The sequence below is a fragment of the Podarcis liolepis genome (genome assembly GCF_965112155.1).
Source record: "Podarcis liolepis genome assembly, chromosome: 6".
NCBI classification, from domain to species: domain Eukaryota; kingdom Metazoa; phylum Chordata; class Lepidosauria; order Squamata; family Lacertidae; genus Podarcis; species Podarcis liolepis.
This window is the reverse complement of record NC_139559.1, coordinates 41289532-41304684: the sequence shown is the minus strand read 5'-3', so window position 1 is coordinate 41304684 and position 15153 is coordinate 41289532.

Here is a 15153-nt window from a genome sequence, read left to right as displayed (position 1 = left end):
AGTCCTACTCCAGTTCTGCCCAACACAAATCCACCGTCTGTTCACATTAGCATAGATTACTAACTGATGCTGGTCAGGGCTTGATTCATTTCTGTGAATGTTCACATCAGATAGGTAGTGGGTTTTGTGTGGGTTTTTTTACCTTCCTCATAGTCAATGTCATTTATGCATGCTCACTGGCCAAAGCGGTGGCTTATGCAGAGGTGTTCATGCCCTCCCAGGAAACATGTATGCCACCTTGAGGAAATTTATTAAATTAATACATTAATAAACATCCTAATGAAGAGTTCTGGGAAGCACTTTGTGACTTGTTTAAGTGTCCACTGTACATCTGTAAGGAAGGAGGGATGGAAAGAAAACGAGAACAGTTAGAGGCCACACACCTTTCCGCTGCAGCACAGAACCAAGTGGGTCAGCAGGCAACCAAAGCAAACAAGCCACGGTCCAGTTTACTTCGACTGCAACTCTAACCCCACTTACACTGGAGTAAAAGGTAAGGTAAAGGGTCCCTGGATGGTTAAGTCCAGTCAAAGGTGACTATGGGGTGCAGCGCTCATCTCACTTTTTAGGCTGAGGGAGCCAGCGTTACTGGCGCACGGAGGACCATGATCAGTGCCAGAGCACATGGAAACGCCATTTACCTTCCCGCTGCAGCGGTACCTCTTTATCTACTTACAATGGCATGCTTTCAAACTGCTAGGTTGGCAGAAGCTGAGACAAAGCAATGGGAGCTCACCCCTTCACGCAGATTCAAACTTACTGAACTCAGTGGGATTTCCTTCTGAGAAGACAAGGTTAGAGTCGCACTGTTAGATGCTAAGGAGCTGTACTGCTGCACTGCTTAAGTGTCCAAGGGAGAAGGGCAGAGGGGAAAAAACCAGAAGGTGTTGGCTCCACCTAGTGCCCCATCAGGACCAGTAGTCAGCGGCGTAGCGTGGGTTGTCAGCACCTGGGGCAAGGCAAGTAATTTGCGCCCCCTAACCCGGGGCAAGGCGAGTAATTTGCGCCCCCTAACCCCTAACCTGCTGCCGCTGCCAGCTTCTTCTTGCTGCTGCCTGGTCTGGTGTGGTTCTCTCCCACGCTCAGCGCTGCGCTGGGCGGCCGCTGCACTGTCCCTCCCCCAGATAGTCCCTCGCTCTCTCTCCGCACCGCACGCCTGGCACCCACCCCCTCCACAGTGGGCGGCGACCCAGTGGCTCGGATCGGATTCGCACAGCCAGCACTGCAGTGAGAGAGAGTGAGTGAGCCAGGTAGGGGCAGAGAGCTGCGAGTGCGAGCGCCCCCCCAGATGTTGCGCCCGGTGAGGCCGGCCCCCCCTGCACCCCCATGCTACGCCACTGCCAGTAGTGACCAGCTGCCACAAGCAGCTTCAACTGTTTGACATTTGCCTGCAAAGCTTCTCTCACTACTTCAGCTTTCTGAGTGAAGTTATGTAGCTATGCAACAGCAAAAGAGCTTTGCCCTGTAGTGAACCAGACAACCACCGTAGCAGCAAGTGAAGAGCTGAGTCATGGATGCTTGATGAACTGTTGCTGCAATTTAAGTTGCTGTCAGCTCTCTCAGCAATGTATTAATTACATCTCCCACACATTGATTAATGAACAGTTCGTCTTGAGTCAGCCTTGGATAGGAAAAGTGTGGAAATGCCTGGAATATTTCCTGGGCATAAACACAGAATGATCAGAAAGTAGATACACTTGGTTTCGCTTATAAATGTGATGAGGGAATATTACCCTTTCCAAGGAAGGAGATTCTGTAGAAGATCTGAATGAGAGAATGAGAGAAAAACTGTATATGTGAGCAGACTTTTCTCCCTGTGCTTCCTCAGACTCAATGCATACCTGCAGCACTGGAAATCGGGCATTTTTGCACAATGCACACAAGCATTCTGTGATGGCATTGCATACGTCCTTCTACCCAAGAGGTGCAATTGGATTTCTCTGTCCTCTAGTTAGCATTCATCAAGCATCAGGATTGCTCTGCCGGGGGCATTTGCAGCTATTTATAACTAGCGTAGCTCAGGCTTTGCTCTGCACATCTCAGTAAATAACATGGTGTGAACCTCTTTCAGATCAATCTACCTCTCTCCTTGCAAGACTAATGTTAATAAGAAAGCCACAGAGCCAGCCAAGCTCTTGAAGGGAAAGAGATAAATCTCTTGGGATTCAGTCTCATTAGAAGGCTGGCAAGGCTGTTCCTTGATGGACAGACCAGGAGAACTTTGGTACCCTGCTTTTTCTGGATATGCCTAGGTGATGCTAATGCAGGCGTTTGACTTCACCCCTGGAGGTGCACTCCACCTTAACAAAGTTCTGATTCTTGTAGCACTTTACCACAAATCCTATCTGCAAATGCTGACAATTAATTGCACAATATAGACCAACAAAATGGAAAGGGAAATCCCCACAGAAAACTTGCAAATTAAACTGCAAATAAAACCAATCCAAATCACTGCAAACCAAACCATCTCTCCTTCCCCAGACAGGTTTTCTTTCTTTTTCTATTTTAAAATTTACTGTGCTTTTTTTTATTTAAGCGGATGGATGTCCATTTAATATAATAAACATATACACAGTGGATTAAAAATGTAAGGGAAGAAGAAGAAGAAGAAGAAGAAGAAGAAGAAGAAGAAGAAGAAGAAGAAGAGGAGGAGGAGGAGGAGGAGGAGGAGGAGGAGGAGGAGTTGTTGTTTGGATTTGATATCCCGCTTTATCATTACCCGAAGGAGTCTCAAAGCGGTTAACATTCTCCTTTCCCTTCCTCCCCCACAACAAACACTCTGTGAGGTGAGTGGGGCTGAGAGACTTCAGAGAAGTGTGACTGGCCCAAGGTCACCCAGCAGCTGCATGTGGAGGAGTGGAGACGCGAACCCGCTTCCCCAGATTACGAGTCCACCGCTCTTAACCACTACACCACACTGGGAGAGAGAATGAGTGTGAGAGAAGGGCAAAAAAGGGGGGAGGGACTCTGATTCAGCATTCAATTTGTCTTTCAATCTGTCATTTGCATTTCAAAAAGAGAGGGAGGCTGGCTTTTCCCCTAGCTTGGGGGAATGCGCTGTGACTCTGGGTTGTTGGTTTTTGGAACTTCTTGAATACTTCTCTAATTTTTCAACAAGAGGAGAATCCAGCCTGCGTTCTTCTGCCTTGGCATTCCATCAGGAGACCTGGGTTTTCCTCTCCTGAATGCGGAGTGTGCAGCCCTTATGATGCTGACAGACCCTGCACTGATGCAAGTAAAGGAAGAATGGCGCCCTGGAGCTTCATGCCAGCAGACGGGTCCCATTGTCAGGACTGCAGCTTGGTGCTAATGAGAAGAGTCACTGGCGCCGAGGTTGCGTCCTCCTGGGGACAAGGTCCTTTCAGGACAAAGGGAAGCATTTCATTATGTGCAGAAAAATAGAAATGGATGAGAAGGGATGCTTTGCTGTTCTGGGGTGTGGGAAGGAAGATGACAAAACAACAGTTTTGCTAAGCAGAACCGTTATTTTTTAAAAAACTGATAATGTCTTATCAGGCAACACAGTATTAACACAGCAACCTATTGCATCATATATGAAATAAAATGGGCACGACAGAGGCAGGATTGCCAATGTTGTTTTTAAAAAATGGAAATCTGATATCTAGCCTATTTTTTTTCTAGAAAAAGGTGCCAGAACTCACCACGAACACCTCCTTTGTTCTCTTATAAGGGCAATGGTGCCCACCTGAGAGATGCCAGAACTGAGTTCCAGTGAATTCCAGCTGAAAAAAATTCCCTGGCAGGACCACACAGGAAGTGGGTATAATAACAACACCTACTGCCACCATTTTGCTTTGTCAGTTGACTCCTCTAGAGCCTGTTGGAGTAGCTAGGAAGGTACCACAGGATAGGGACACTACAGTCTCAGCCCCTGCCAGCATAGCCAATAGTCAAGAATGATGGAAGTGTTGACATTTCCATTCCACCTTAAGGGCAGACGTGTGGAATTATGTCTGTTTACATTCCAGCACAGTATGCTGGGAACTTCTGTTGTGTGTATTGCTTTTGCATGTTCTCTCTGAAACAACATGAGAGAGATGACATGTTTCTTTGTCCTGATTTATGATTAATAAATCTGTAGTTGTAGTATGCTTCCACAAGCCTCACACCTATTCTGTGTGTGCAGTTCTATCTGCTGATAGTGTGCCCTGGCTGTGAAGCCCAGGTCACTGATTTACGTCGGAGCAGAGGTGATGGTCTTTGCACTGGGCCGCTGGAAGAAGATGACCCAGCTGGGGCTAGCCAGCTGGCCTCCCAGCCCTCTGCATGTCAACAGGAAGTTGGAGTCCAACAACATCTGGCGAGCCATAGGTTCCCCACCCCCCTTTAACTTGACTTTGGTTATGCAGAGCATGTGCCCTTTTGCTGAGCTACAGTGACCTTCCTCCACAGTTTTGATGACTATGTGCAAGCAGTTACAGCTTGAGGATCATCATGTTATATGGAAGTAAGCAGGGCATTTTTTCAGCTGGAGCTCACCACTGGGAGTAAGTCTCCTTGATCATAGCCACATGGCCATTTTACATCAAGGTCAAGGCTGATCTAGTCCAATTCCCTGTCTCCCTCAGTACTAAGCAGCAGATGTTTCGCAAGAAGGTTTGTGACCACCAACTCTGTGCGAAATCAGCTCTATGTAGGTTTTTGTTTAACCCCCAAAATTATAGCAAGCAGTTACTCTCAAACTATACAATTGTAGCTTTAAGCTATTCTAATTTTATATAGCCTTGCCATTCAAGCAAATGTTAAATTTCTTTTAAAAAAAATATCTAGGGACATTCTTGAACTTAATCCAATACACATTCCAGCAGCTAATTAGAACTTGCGCAAAAAAGGTACTTCCCTTTAAGAGTGTTGAACGTTCCACCTTTCAGTTAAAATTAAAACAAAAAGTATTCACATTTCCAAAAGTGTTAGCAAAATCATGTTGGTGGCTAATGATAACTTTCTCTCTCTCAGTTGTTTTGATTAATGACCTGGGCAATTGTGTCATAATTGATGTTTTCAGCCCATCAATGCACTTTGTTTAGCTCATTCAGCCATTGTCAAGCTACTTAAATTCAGGCCATTTAAATATAGGTTGTAAAATCCTCTTTGATTTGAGAGCTTTATATCTGACTTCATCATGAATGACTGCTGGTCCGTACTGTCATTTGGGGATGGTGGGCTCCACGTAGAAAGCAATTATATTTCGAAAACCCCTGTAGGGTTGCCAAATTATGACTTCAAAAATTCAGGTACCTGGTAGGGATCGATCAATCAATCAATCAATCAATGTTTATTATGGCAAAGAACCAGCAGGGATGGAAACCTGAGCATGTCAATGGGTGAAACCTACGGACACCAGTGGTAAGAGGGCTAATGGAAACAGCTTTCTCTTTGCTCCTTTGGACTGTAGTATGTGCGGTGCAAAATTCTGCACAGAAGGAGATATAAGAAAATCCCCAATATCCTCCACTATGTCATCACATGTTTCATCCCTCCCATCTTTGCCTCCTTCAGCAAAATAGGGCCTGTTATAGTGGCAGCTGTGGAGGAAACACATACATAGTTTCTCACACAGCAAAGTGTGTGTTGGGACATTTTGCAGCCAAACATAATGTGTTTCCTTAGGGCAAGGCTGGTCCTATCATTTGGCAGAGTGAGGTGTTTGCCTTAGGGGACAGGTGTTGAGGGGTGGGGTGCCACTAAGCCAGCCCGCTACACTCAGGTGCAATAGAGGCTGCTGCCTCATTGCCAGCATTAAATTCAAGTTCAAATACTAGCATGGTTGGCTTTTATACATGGATTGCAGTGAGGTGCCATCTTGTTTCTCGCCCCAAGCAGCAAAGTGTCTTGAGCTGGCTGGCCCTGCCTTAGTGTGTGGGCTCCATAGTTCCTCTAAACATGTACCTTAGGTAAGAATGCTGCTGCTAACTTTACTAAAAAAACAAACAAAAAACCTCTGGCTTTACTCAAAGAATCATCTGGCTTTACTCAACTCTTCACCCTCTTATCACGAGTCTGTGATAAGTTGACCACTTTTTGAACCTCCCTCATCTGTTTTATTTGTTCTGCCATGCACACATCAAGTTGATTTCAGGTTCAGCCTAAAGTCCCTCTTAAGCCACATTCACAACATACATTTAAAGCACTATGAACAGTCATGTTTCCCCCCAAAGAATTCTAGAAGCTGTTGGGTGCTCCTAAGGGTGCTAAGAGTTGTTAGGAGACCATTCACCTCACAGAGCTACAATTCCCAGAGTTCCCTGTGAAGAGCAAACACTTTTTAAACCACTCTGGAAATTGTAGCTCTGTGAGGAGAATAGGGGTCTCCTAATAACTTTTTAGCACCCTTAATAAAGTACATTTCCCAAGATTCTTCAGGAGAAAGCCATGATTGTTTAAATTGGTATAATAGTGCTTTAAATGTACAGTGTGAATGTAGCCATATTATCACAGATGTGTGAACTGGCCTTGTTATGAATACAGTGAATCTTTGCCTCACATCCACTTTCATAAGAACTGAAGAAGAATTCTGCTGAATCTGAATAAAAGCCTGTTCTGTCCAACATGCTGCTTCACATGTGGCCAACAAGAGGTCTCTGGAAAACTCATAATTGACAACTGACGGCAATAGTCCTCTCTCAGTGTTCTTCCTTATTATTCAGTTGCATATAGTCTGGAATGCCTAACAGCTAACAATCCCTCCAGACTCTTGGATTGTGATTCAGGGAGAACATTGTCTCATCTGCATCTTTTCAAAACTCCTTCCTGAGAAAATGGATAATGAATGTTTCTTCCACCCCCTGCTCCTTGGTGCCATCCAGGGTTATTCAATGTTTGTTCATTCGTGTTAACAAATCCATTGAAACTAACATGCATTTAATTCACCCAGTGACAAAATGCCAGGGAAATGAGTCCACCGTGTTCCCAACTGGTAAGCTGTTGTTGACCTGGGAGAGGCAATCCACAGATCTTCCCAGGATATGTTTAGAGAAGGCATCTAATTAGTTTCACATACGACTTAGCAAATTAGAAGCCCAAGCACCCAGCACCAGCCCTAATCCACTGTCCTTTTGCAAACACTGCTGTCATTTCCTTCTTGCTACCTCACAGACCTTTTCAGCTTGAATAATTAGTTGACATTTCCCTCCCCTTCCCTTTGATTCTGCTTGCGACCAGCACAGCTTAGAAACTCATCATTCCTCTTGTGATAAGCAAAAACTGTGCCTGCTCAGAACATACAGCTCAGTCCTATGGAAATTTTCTCAGGAGGGAAATCCCACTGAGTTCTCAGACGGAAAGTCCCACTGAGGACTAGGTGCCAAGTAACTATGTTTAGGACTGCAACCTTTGAGAAGAATTGTCTTGGGTAAGGATGGAGAACCTTCCAGATGTTGTTGGATATAACTCCAATAATTCCCGACCATTTGCCACGCAGGCTGGGGCTGATGGAGTCAAACAACTGGAGGACCAAAAACCCCTAGCAACTGGAGGTCCACAGATTCCCTGTCTGTGGTCCAGAGACAAACCAAAGCTCCTCTGAAACTGATGCGCATCCAAGGAGTGCTATAAGGTGTGGTGTTGGCGATATCCTTTCCTTCTGAGCACTCATGTTTCTCGGCACTTTAGAAAAGCTTAAGGCACATTAATGTGATATAGTTTTAATTTCCTTTGGTTTCATTCAGATAATTAACCAGATAGGATGTATCATTCAAGTCCAAAGTGGGCTGTAGGGAGATCAGGAACTGCATCTCTGGATGAATCGCAAGAGACCAACCACGGTTTCTGACTTCCAATTGTCTAAAAAACACAGCCACTAAAAAGCTTTGCCCCTAAATTAGGTTGCAGATGAATAGTGGGTTTTTGCTTGATAGGACTTGGTTCTAGTATGGATCACAAATTCCTGGGCTGAGCATGTGCTCTGAGGCATCCTGCTCCTCCAACCTTAGCACATGTTCACCTGCCTGAGCCACTATTTTGCACCCGACTCAGGTTGGTGGATCTTGGGGTTCTAGAAAAAAAATGAAACAGGCCTGAAATCTGTCCACTCCTTTGAAGGACCTCAAGGATCAACTCCAGGTGTCCTGTCCTATACTTTTGAGACCCCTAAACCTAAAGGACTGGAGCATCCTTTTTCTATCCTGCTGCTACAAAGACATCTTTTCTGGTGTTTAAGGAGATGGCTCTCTGAAATCTCCAGTAGGTTAAATGTCTGAGAGCATGTCACACCAGGTGTGAAAACAGGGGCCATGTCTGCTGTCAGTTGATTTAAACCAAAGCAGAACAGGTGGGGAATTAATAATGAATAATGATGTTGCCAGTTGCAGAGCAAACCTCTTTTGCCCTTTATCCATCTGAGGTGTTGTGTTAAGATCAGACAGATATACCAGCTGCAGCAGCACACTGAGGGGATTTATTTTATTTTATTTTTTGGTGGCAAAAACAAACAAGACTGGGATACTTTCCCTCTTGCTCTGAATTGTGGTTCAGGAGATGGAAACTAGCAAAGCTAACTTCTGCTTCCACTGGCTGTTTCAGTGTCTCAGTTGGTTTGTTGGACTGACTGAGCTGGAAAACCCAATTAAAGCAGCTCTCATCACGCTAACTGATGCTCATGGGGATTTGGTATGTCAGAAAACTGGACCTATATATTTATAAAAGGGAAATCAGGTCCTGTTTCCTCAGCCCACTGTCTACTTACTCCTGTCACTTCACCTTCTGGATTCCCAATTAGAGCATGTGCTCCACAGAAGCAGTTAGAAATTAATGCTGCTACAGTGTGCCTCTTTAGGTAGTCATGAGCTCCAAGAGGACTAGCAACTTAGTGATGGTTTGTTGTGTATATAATTATGTGATAACCATCCTTCTTGCAGCACAAGTCCACAAGCATTGGATATTGAAAAACAACACAGCATTGATTGGGTAGGAATTATTATTTATTATTATTGTTGTTGTTGTTATTATTATTGTTGTTGTTGTTGTTGTTGTTATTATTATTATTATTATTATTATTATTATTATTATTATTATTTTGTTTGTTTATTTCCCGCCCATCTGGCTGGGTTTTCCCAGCTACTCTGGGCGGCTTCCAACAGAATACAGTAGTGCCCCGCAAGACGAATGCCTCGCAAGACAAAAAACTCGCTAGACGAAAGGTTTTTTCGTCCGCGATTTGCCTCGCAAGACGAATTCCCCTATGGGCTTGCTTCGCAAGACGAAAGCCCATAGGGAAATCTCCGGGGACCTCTTTTAAATGCTAGCGGTGGGGAGCAAAGCCTTTCCCCCCCCTCCGGCCTTCAGAAGAGGTCCAGGAAGGCTGGCGGGGGCCAAAAGGCTTTGCTCCCCAGGGCCAGCATTTTAAAAGCAGTCCGGGATAGCAGGGAAGCGCTTCCTGCTATCCCGGACGGCTTTTGAAGGCAGGAGAGATCCGCGAAGCCTGGGCGCGCTGCGCACAGGCTTCGGCATGCCGGCAAGTCTCCGCCAGCAGCGGCAGAGCTGCCGCTGCTGGCAGAGAGATCCGCTGGGAAGGAATCCCTTGGACCCCCGCCGGACTTCAAAAGAGCTTCGGGAAGTCCAGCGGGGGGCCAAGGGATTCCCTCCCAGCCGCCCGCCTTTAGAAGCGCTCGGGGGAACACCTGCCCCCGCCGCCCCACTTCGGAAAGCTGTTCCGAAGTGGGGCGGGCAGGCGGGGACACCCGCCCCCGCCGCCCCACTTCGGAAAGCTGTTCCGAAGTGGGGCGGGGGGCGGGGACACCTGGCCCCGCCGCCCCACTTCGGAAAGCTGTTCCGAAGTGGGGCGTTGGGGGCGGGGACACCCGGCCCCGCCGCCCCACTTCGGAAAGCTGTTCCGAAGTGGGGCGGGCAGGCGGGGACACCCGCCCCCGCCGCCCCACTTCGGAAAGCTGTTCCGAAGTGGGGCGGGGGGGGCGGGGACACCTGGCCCCGCCGCCCCACTTCGGAAAGCTGTTCCGAAGTGGGGCGGGCAGGCGGGGACACCCGCCCCCGCCGCCCCACTTCGGAAAGCTGTTCCGAAGTGGGGCGGGGGGGCGGGGACACCTGGCCCCGCCGCCCCACTTCGGAAAGCTGTTCCGAAGTGGGGCGGGGGGGGGCGGGGACACCTGGCCCCGCCGCCCCACTTCGGAAAGCTGTTCCGAAGTGGGGCGGGGGGCGGGGACACCTGGCCCCGCCGCCCCACTTCGGAAAGCTGTTCCGAAGTGGGGAGGGGGGGCGGGAACACCTGGCCCCGCCGCCCCACTTCGGAAAACTGTTCCGAAGTGGGGCGGGGGGGGCGGGACACCTGCCCCATCCGCCCCACTTCGGAAAGCTGTTCCGAAGTGGGGCGGGGGGCGGGAACACCTTCTGAAGGCGGGCAGGGGGCGAAAGTCTTTGTCCCCCCTGCCTGCCTTCCCAGGGGCTTTTAAATCGCCCCGGACAGCGGAGAAGTCCTCCGCTGTCCGGAGCGATTTTAAAATGCCGCTCGCCAGCATTTTAAGATAGCCCCGCACAGCGGAGAAGTCCTCCGCTGTCCCAGGGTTTTTTAAAATGCTGGGGGTGGGAAGAAAAGCCCTTGTCCCCCCCCCCAGCCTTCAGAAGAGGTCCGGGGACAGACTGTCCCCGGACCTGGTCTGAAGGTGGTTTCTCTAGGAACGCATTAATTGATTTTCAATGCATTCCTATGGGAAACCGTGCATTGCAAGACGAAAAAACCGCAAGACGAAGAGAATTGCGGAACGAATTAATTTCGTCTTGCGAGGCACCACTGTATTAAAAACACAATAAAACATCAAACATTAAAAACTTTTCTAAACAGGGCTGCCTTCAGATGTCTTCTAAAAGTCAGGTAGTTGTTTATTTACTTGACATCTGATGGGAGGGCATTCCACAGGGCGGGCGCCACTGCTGAGAAGGCCCTCTGCCTGGTTCCCTGTTACTTAGCTTCTCGAAGTAAGGTAACTGCCAGAAGGCTCTCGGAGCTGGACCTCAGTGTCTGGGCTGAACGATGGGGGTGGAGACGCTCCTTCAGGTATACTGGGCCAAGGCTGTTTAGGGCTTTAAAGGTCAGCACCAACACTTTGAATTGTGCTCAGAAACATACTGGAAGCCAATGTAGGTCTTTCAAGACCAGTGTTATATGGTCTTGGTGGCCACTCCCAGTCACCAGTCTAGCTGCTGCATTCTGGATTAGTTGTAGTTTCTGGATAACCTTCAAAAGTAGCCCCACATAGAGTGCATTACAGTAGTCCAAGCGGGATATAGACAGTGTAGTGGAGGAAGTATGTAGAGAAGTCCAGCTCCAGGGCTCCCCCCCCCCCCCAGAGCTGGTGTGATATCATCAACTGGAACATTGTGGAAGTTGATGGAATCTTCTTGCTCTGGTAACTGAATGAGGTGATAACAAGGCTTTCAAGTTTGTGACAGTTTAGCATGGTGGAAGTCAGAAGCTGAGGAAGATCATCAAGCAGAGGCTGGATAATTCTTTCCTGTACTTCAGTGGGATTCCTATATCACATTGAAATGGCAAGGCTTCTTTGCAAGTTGTTGTGCATTTCTACATAAAACACTAAAGTTGGCTGAAGATCTTTTGTTGTGGTTCAATGTCCTTTACAAAGCAAACATGTGCAGCCAGAAGTAAGCACCACTGAGTTCAACCAAGTGTACTCATGTATGGGATTGCAATGGCTCGTGAGGGGGAGCAGAGGCAGCAGCAGCATCTGCAGGTGTGTGTGCCCCAGAGCACCCCAACTTCACTGCTGCCCCGCTCCTTCCCAATGACCACAATCCTGCCCCTGCTGGTTGGACATCACTGGCTCTGCCTCCACCCCATGAGTTGCTGTTACTGGTGCCAGTATGGTGTAGCAGTTAGAGTGCTGGATTAGGACCTGGGAGACCAGGGTTCAAACCCCCGCACGGCCATGAAGCTCACTGGGTTACCTTGGGCCAATCCCTGCCTCCTCAGCCTAACCTACCTCACAGGGTTGTTGTAGAGATTAAACGCTGCTGACAACCTGGAGAACTCAGTTGATTAGAGCCTAGTGCTGACAATGTCAAGTTTGCAGGTTGTTCCCCCTATGGGGTAGCTGCATATTCCTGACTTAGCCTCAGGGTCCCTTCCAACTCTACAGTTCTATGATTCTAATAATGATGGTTATCTTGCTAATAAATAACAATGAAACGGTTCCACCATGTAGCACAGGAAAATTACATAGGAAGGCAATTCTAGCTTAGTCAAAGCTATCAAATCTCCAGGTGAAGACTGGATTCTTCATTCTGGAACTGGATTGAGTCCTACTGTCCATTTCTGATTAAGGGATGCAGGAGGGGCTGCTAGTTATCCATCGTTGCTTGAACTGCAAATATCCTGAACTAAGCTTTCAGTTGTTGTTTGCGAGAAACTCCACAAGATGTCCTCAGAGCTTCACAAGAAGACCTCAGAGACACATTAGTTTCTTACAGCCCTGGATATTTTTAGCTACCAGTCTGAATTTGGGGGGCGGGGGGGGGGGGGAAGAAAAATCTCCATTTGGGTTCTGGTTAGTTTATGTATTTGTTTCTTTAGCAATTGTGAAGTTCAGGCTATAAATCTGCAATAGAAATGAGGAGGCACTGAAACAGGGCTGGAGGGCCTGATGTTGCTGAACTACAACTCCCATCATCCCTGTCTGTGGGCCAAGTTGTCTTGGGCTGATGAGAGCTGGAGCTCAGCAACATCTTGGGGAGCAGGGCAAATGTCCCTATTTTCCAGTGACAGTCCTGGAATGGCAGAAACCATCCCTGTTTCTGATTTGATCCTGAAATGTCCCGCTTTCCCTTAGGATGTCCCTATTTTCATCAGATAAATGTTGGAGGGTATGGAGTTATGTGACTCCCCAAGCCAAGGAGTTAAGTAACTATACAACCTTTTGAATACATCTGATGGCAGCCTTGTATAGGAAAGTGTTTTAATGCTTAATGTTTTGTTGTGTTTTTATATATGTTGGAAGCTGCCCAGAGTGGCTGGGGCAACCCAGTAAGATGTGTGGGGTACAAATAATAAAATTATTATTATGGAATAGGATTTCATTAGAGAAATGTTGGAGGTTAGGCAAATGTTCCCCATCCCTCTACTAAACTAGTAGCTTGCAATATAGAAATTCTAAGTCCTCAAACTTACAGCAATATTTAGAGTCTTCCAAGCCTTGAGTCAGTTCCTCCAGACTTGGGAAGGTTTCTCTTTCCAGCCCAACTATGCAAGTTGTTGTCCCATGATAGGCTTTTCGATCTCATTGTTGGGGCCAAACCCACCATCTGCAAATTTCCTCTGCTTTTGCCTAGAATTACTGCTCCATCTTGCTTCCTCATTTTAATTTACCTTTGGGGGGTGGGGAGTATTGCATAGTCTGTTTGTTTGTTTACTACATTTCTGTACAGCCCAATAGGCAACGCTCCAGTGCCACTCACCTATAGCCAAAAGGTACATTATGGAACAGGAGAGAATCTCAGAGTAGTCTTTGTGTGGAGGGTCAGCTGAGTAACTATACAAAGCACAGCTAATGAATAGCTGAAGGGCTGAAACAATGCCTTATTTGCACTGCTCACTCAATACCTGTTCCTGCCTCAGGCACAGAACAACATCCCCCTCCCCGCAGCCATGGCTGGATTGTCTGTTGAATCTTACTTCAAGACAGAACAGTATCCTTTATCACACCTGGGGGTAATAGGAAACAGACTAGTTTAGGAGTTGGTCCTAGAAAACCCTGGTGGCGCTTCACTGCTCTCTGAAGCAAATGGGGCTATGTGGGGCATCATCAGTTTATCCACAGCTAAAATCTGCTTAGTTGGTACCTTCAGCAGACTGCAGAAATATAGCAGGATCATAGTGCAACCAACATGTGTATGTGCGGTATAAATAAACCTCAATATTCTCACACTGAGTTGTGTCCAACATACTCAGGGTAGATCCATTTAAATTAATGGGCCTGTTAGTTGTTTCAATTCATTTCAGTGGGTATACCCTGTGTAGGATTAACATTGGATACAAACCGCTAATATTCACACACCCCTCCAACATTTTGGTAGGGAAATTTTCTTCTGTACAAAGCATCCTTTAATCTTCTTTCTCCAAGATAAGTATATCTGATATTTCCTCCCATCTCTCCCTCTGTTTGGGGTGCTATTGAATTGCGGCAGGAAAACAGAGGGATGGCTTGCTTGCTGGGGAGTTCTGTGCCACGGGAATAGGTTTTTCAGAGGTATTCGCTGCCAGCATTTGCATCATCTGCCAGTTCAGGATGGGCAGAGGATTAGCACAGATGGTTCTATCAGTGCACCAGAGGAAAGCCGGCCTTTGTATGCCACATCAGAAGCTCTCACTACAGCTCCTGCCATATTAGAAACACGGATTAAAAGCAACAGCATTCTAAAGGCGGCAAGAGGCTTAGACCATTTACACTCCAGATCAGTTCTCGGTAAGCCACCGCACAGCTTCCTCCGCCCCTTTCACCTCCGCAACTTGTTCTGAACAACATGGGCTGAGACTGCAGTGTGATAAATCCTATTTTCCTTCTAGGCCAAGTGACTTTATTATTACATGTACAACATGATAAGAAGACTGAATGCTGCCACTTGGGAAAGCATGAAGGTTTTCCCCCTGTGCCAATGCTATGGTTACACAACACATTTTTTGTTAACTTACTTCTCGGCTATGTGTACTCCCTGGGGTACATATGCATCTGGTCCCCATTATCATACATGGCACAATTCAAACACAGTTAAGCACTCGTAAGTCCCATTTATTTCAATGCAAGATTTAAGCATGTGCTTATTTTTACATTTGAAACTAGTGGAACTTCCAAGTATGTAATTTTGGCAGGAGTAAGCACACTAGATCAGTGTTATCACCTGCAGGATGGGATGTAGCATCTGCATTATAGAGACTAGGGGTTGTAACTATTTGAAGCTACTCTTATTCCGTTACTCTCTTCTGCAGTCAGCTGGCAAATGGCTTAATAAAACAGCAGCAGCAGTTGATTGACAGGTGGGTGACCCCACTAATCTGTAAATTGATTCACAGCAGGTGGGAGAGGTAAGAATCTGGCCTACCAGCCAGATCCAGTTCCCAAGATTTCCTGCATCCAAAGATGTAGGTCTGCTACGCAGATTTTAAAAGCATAG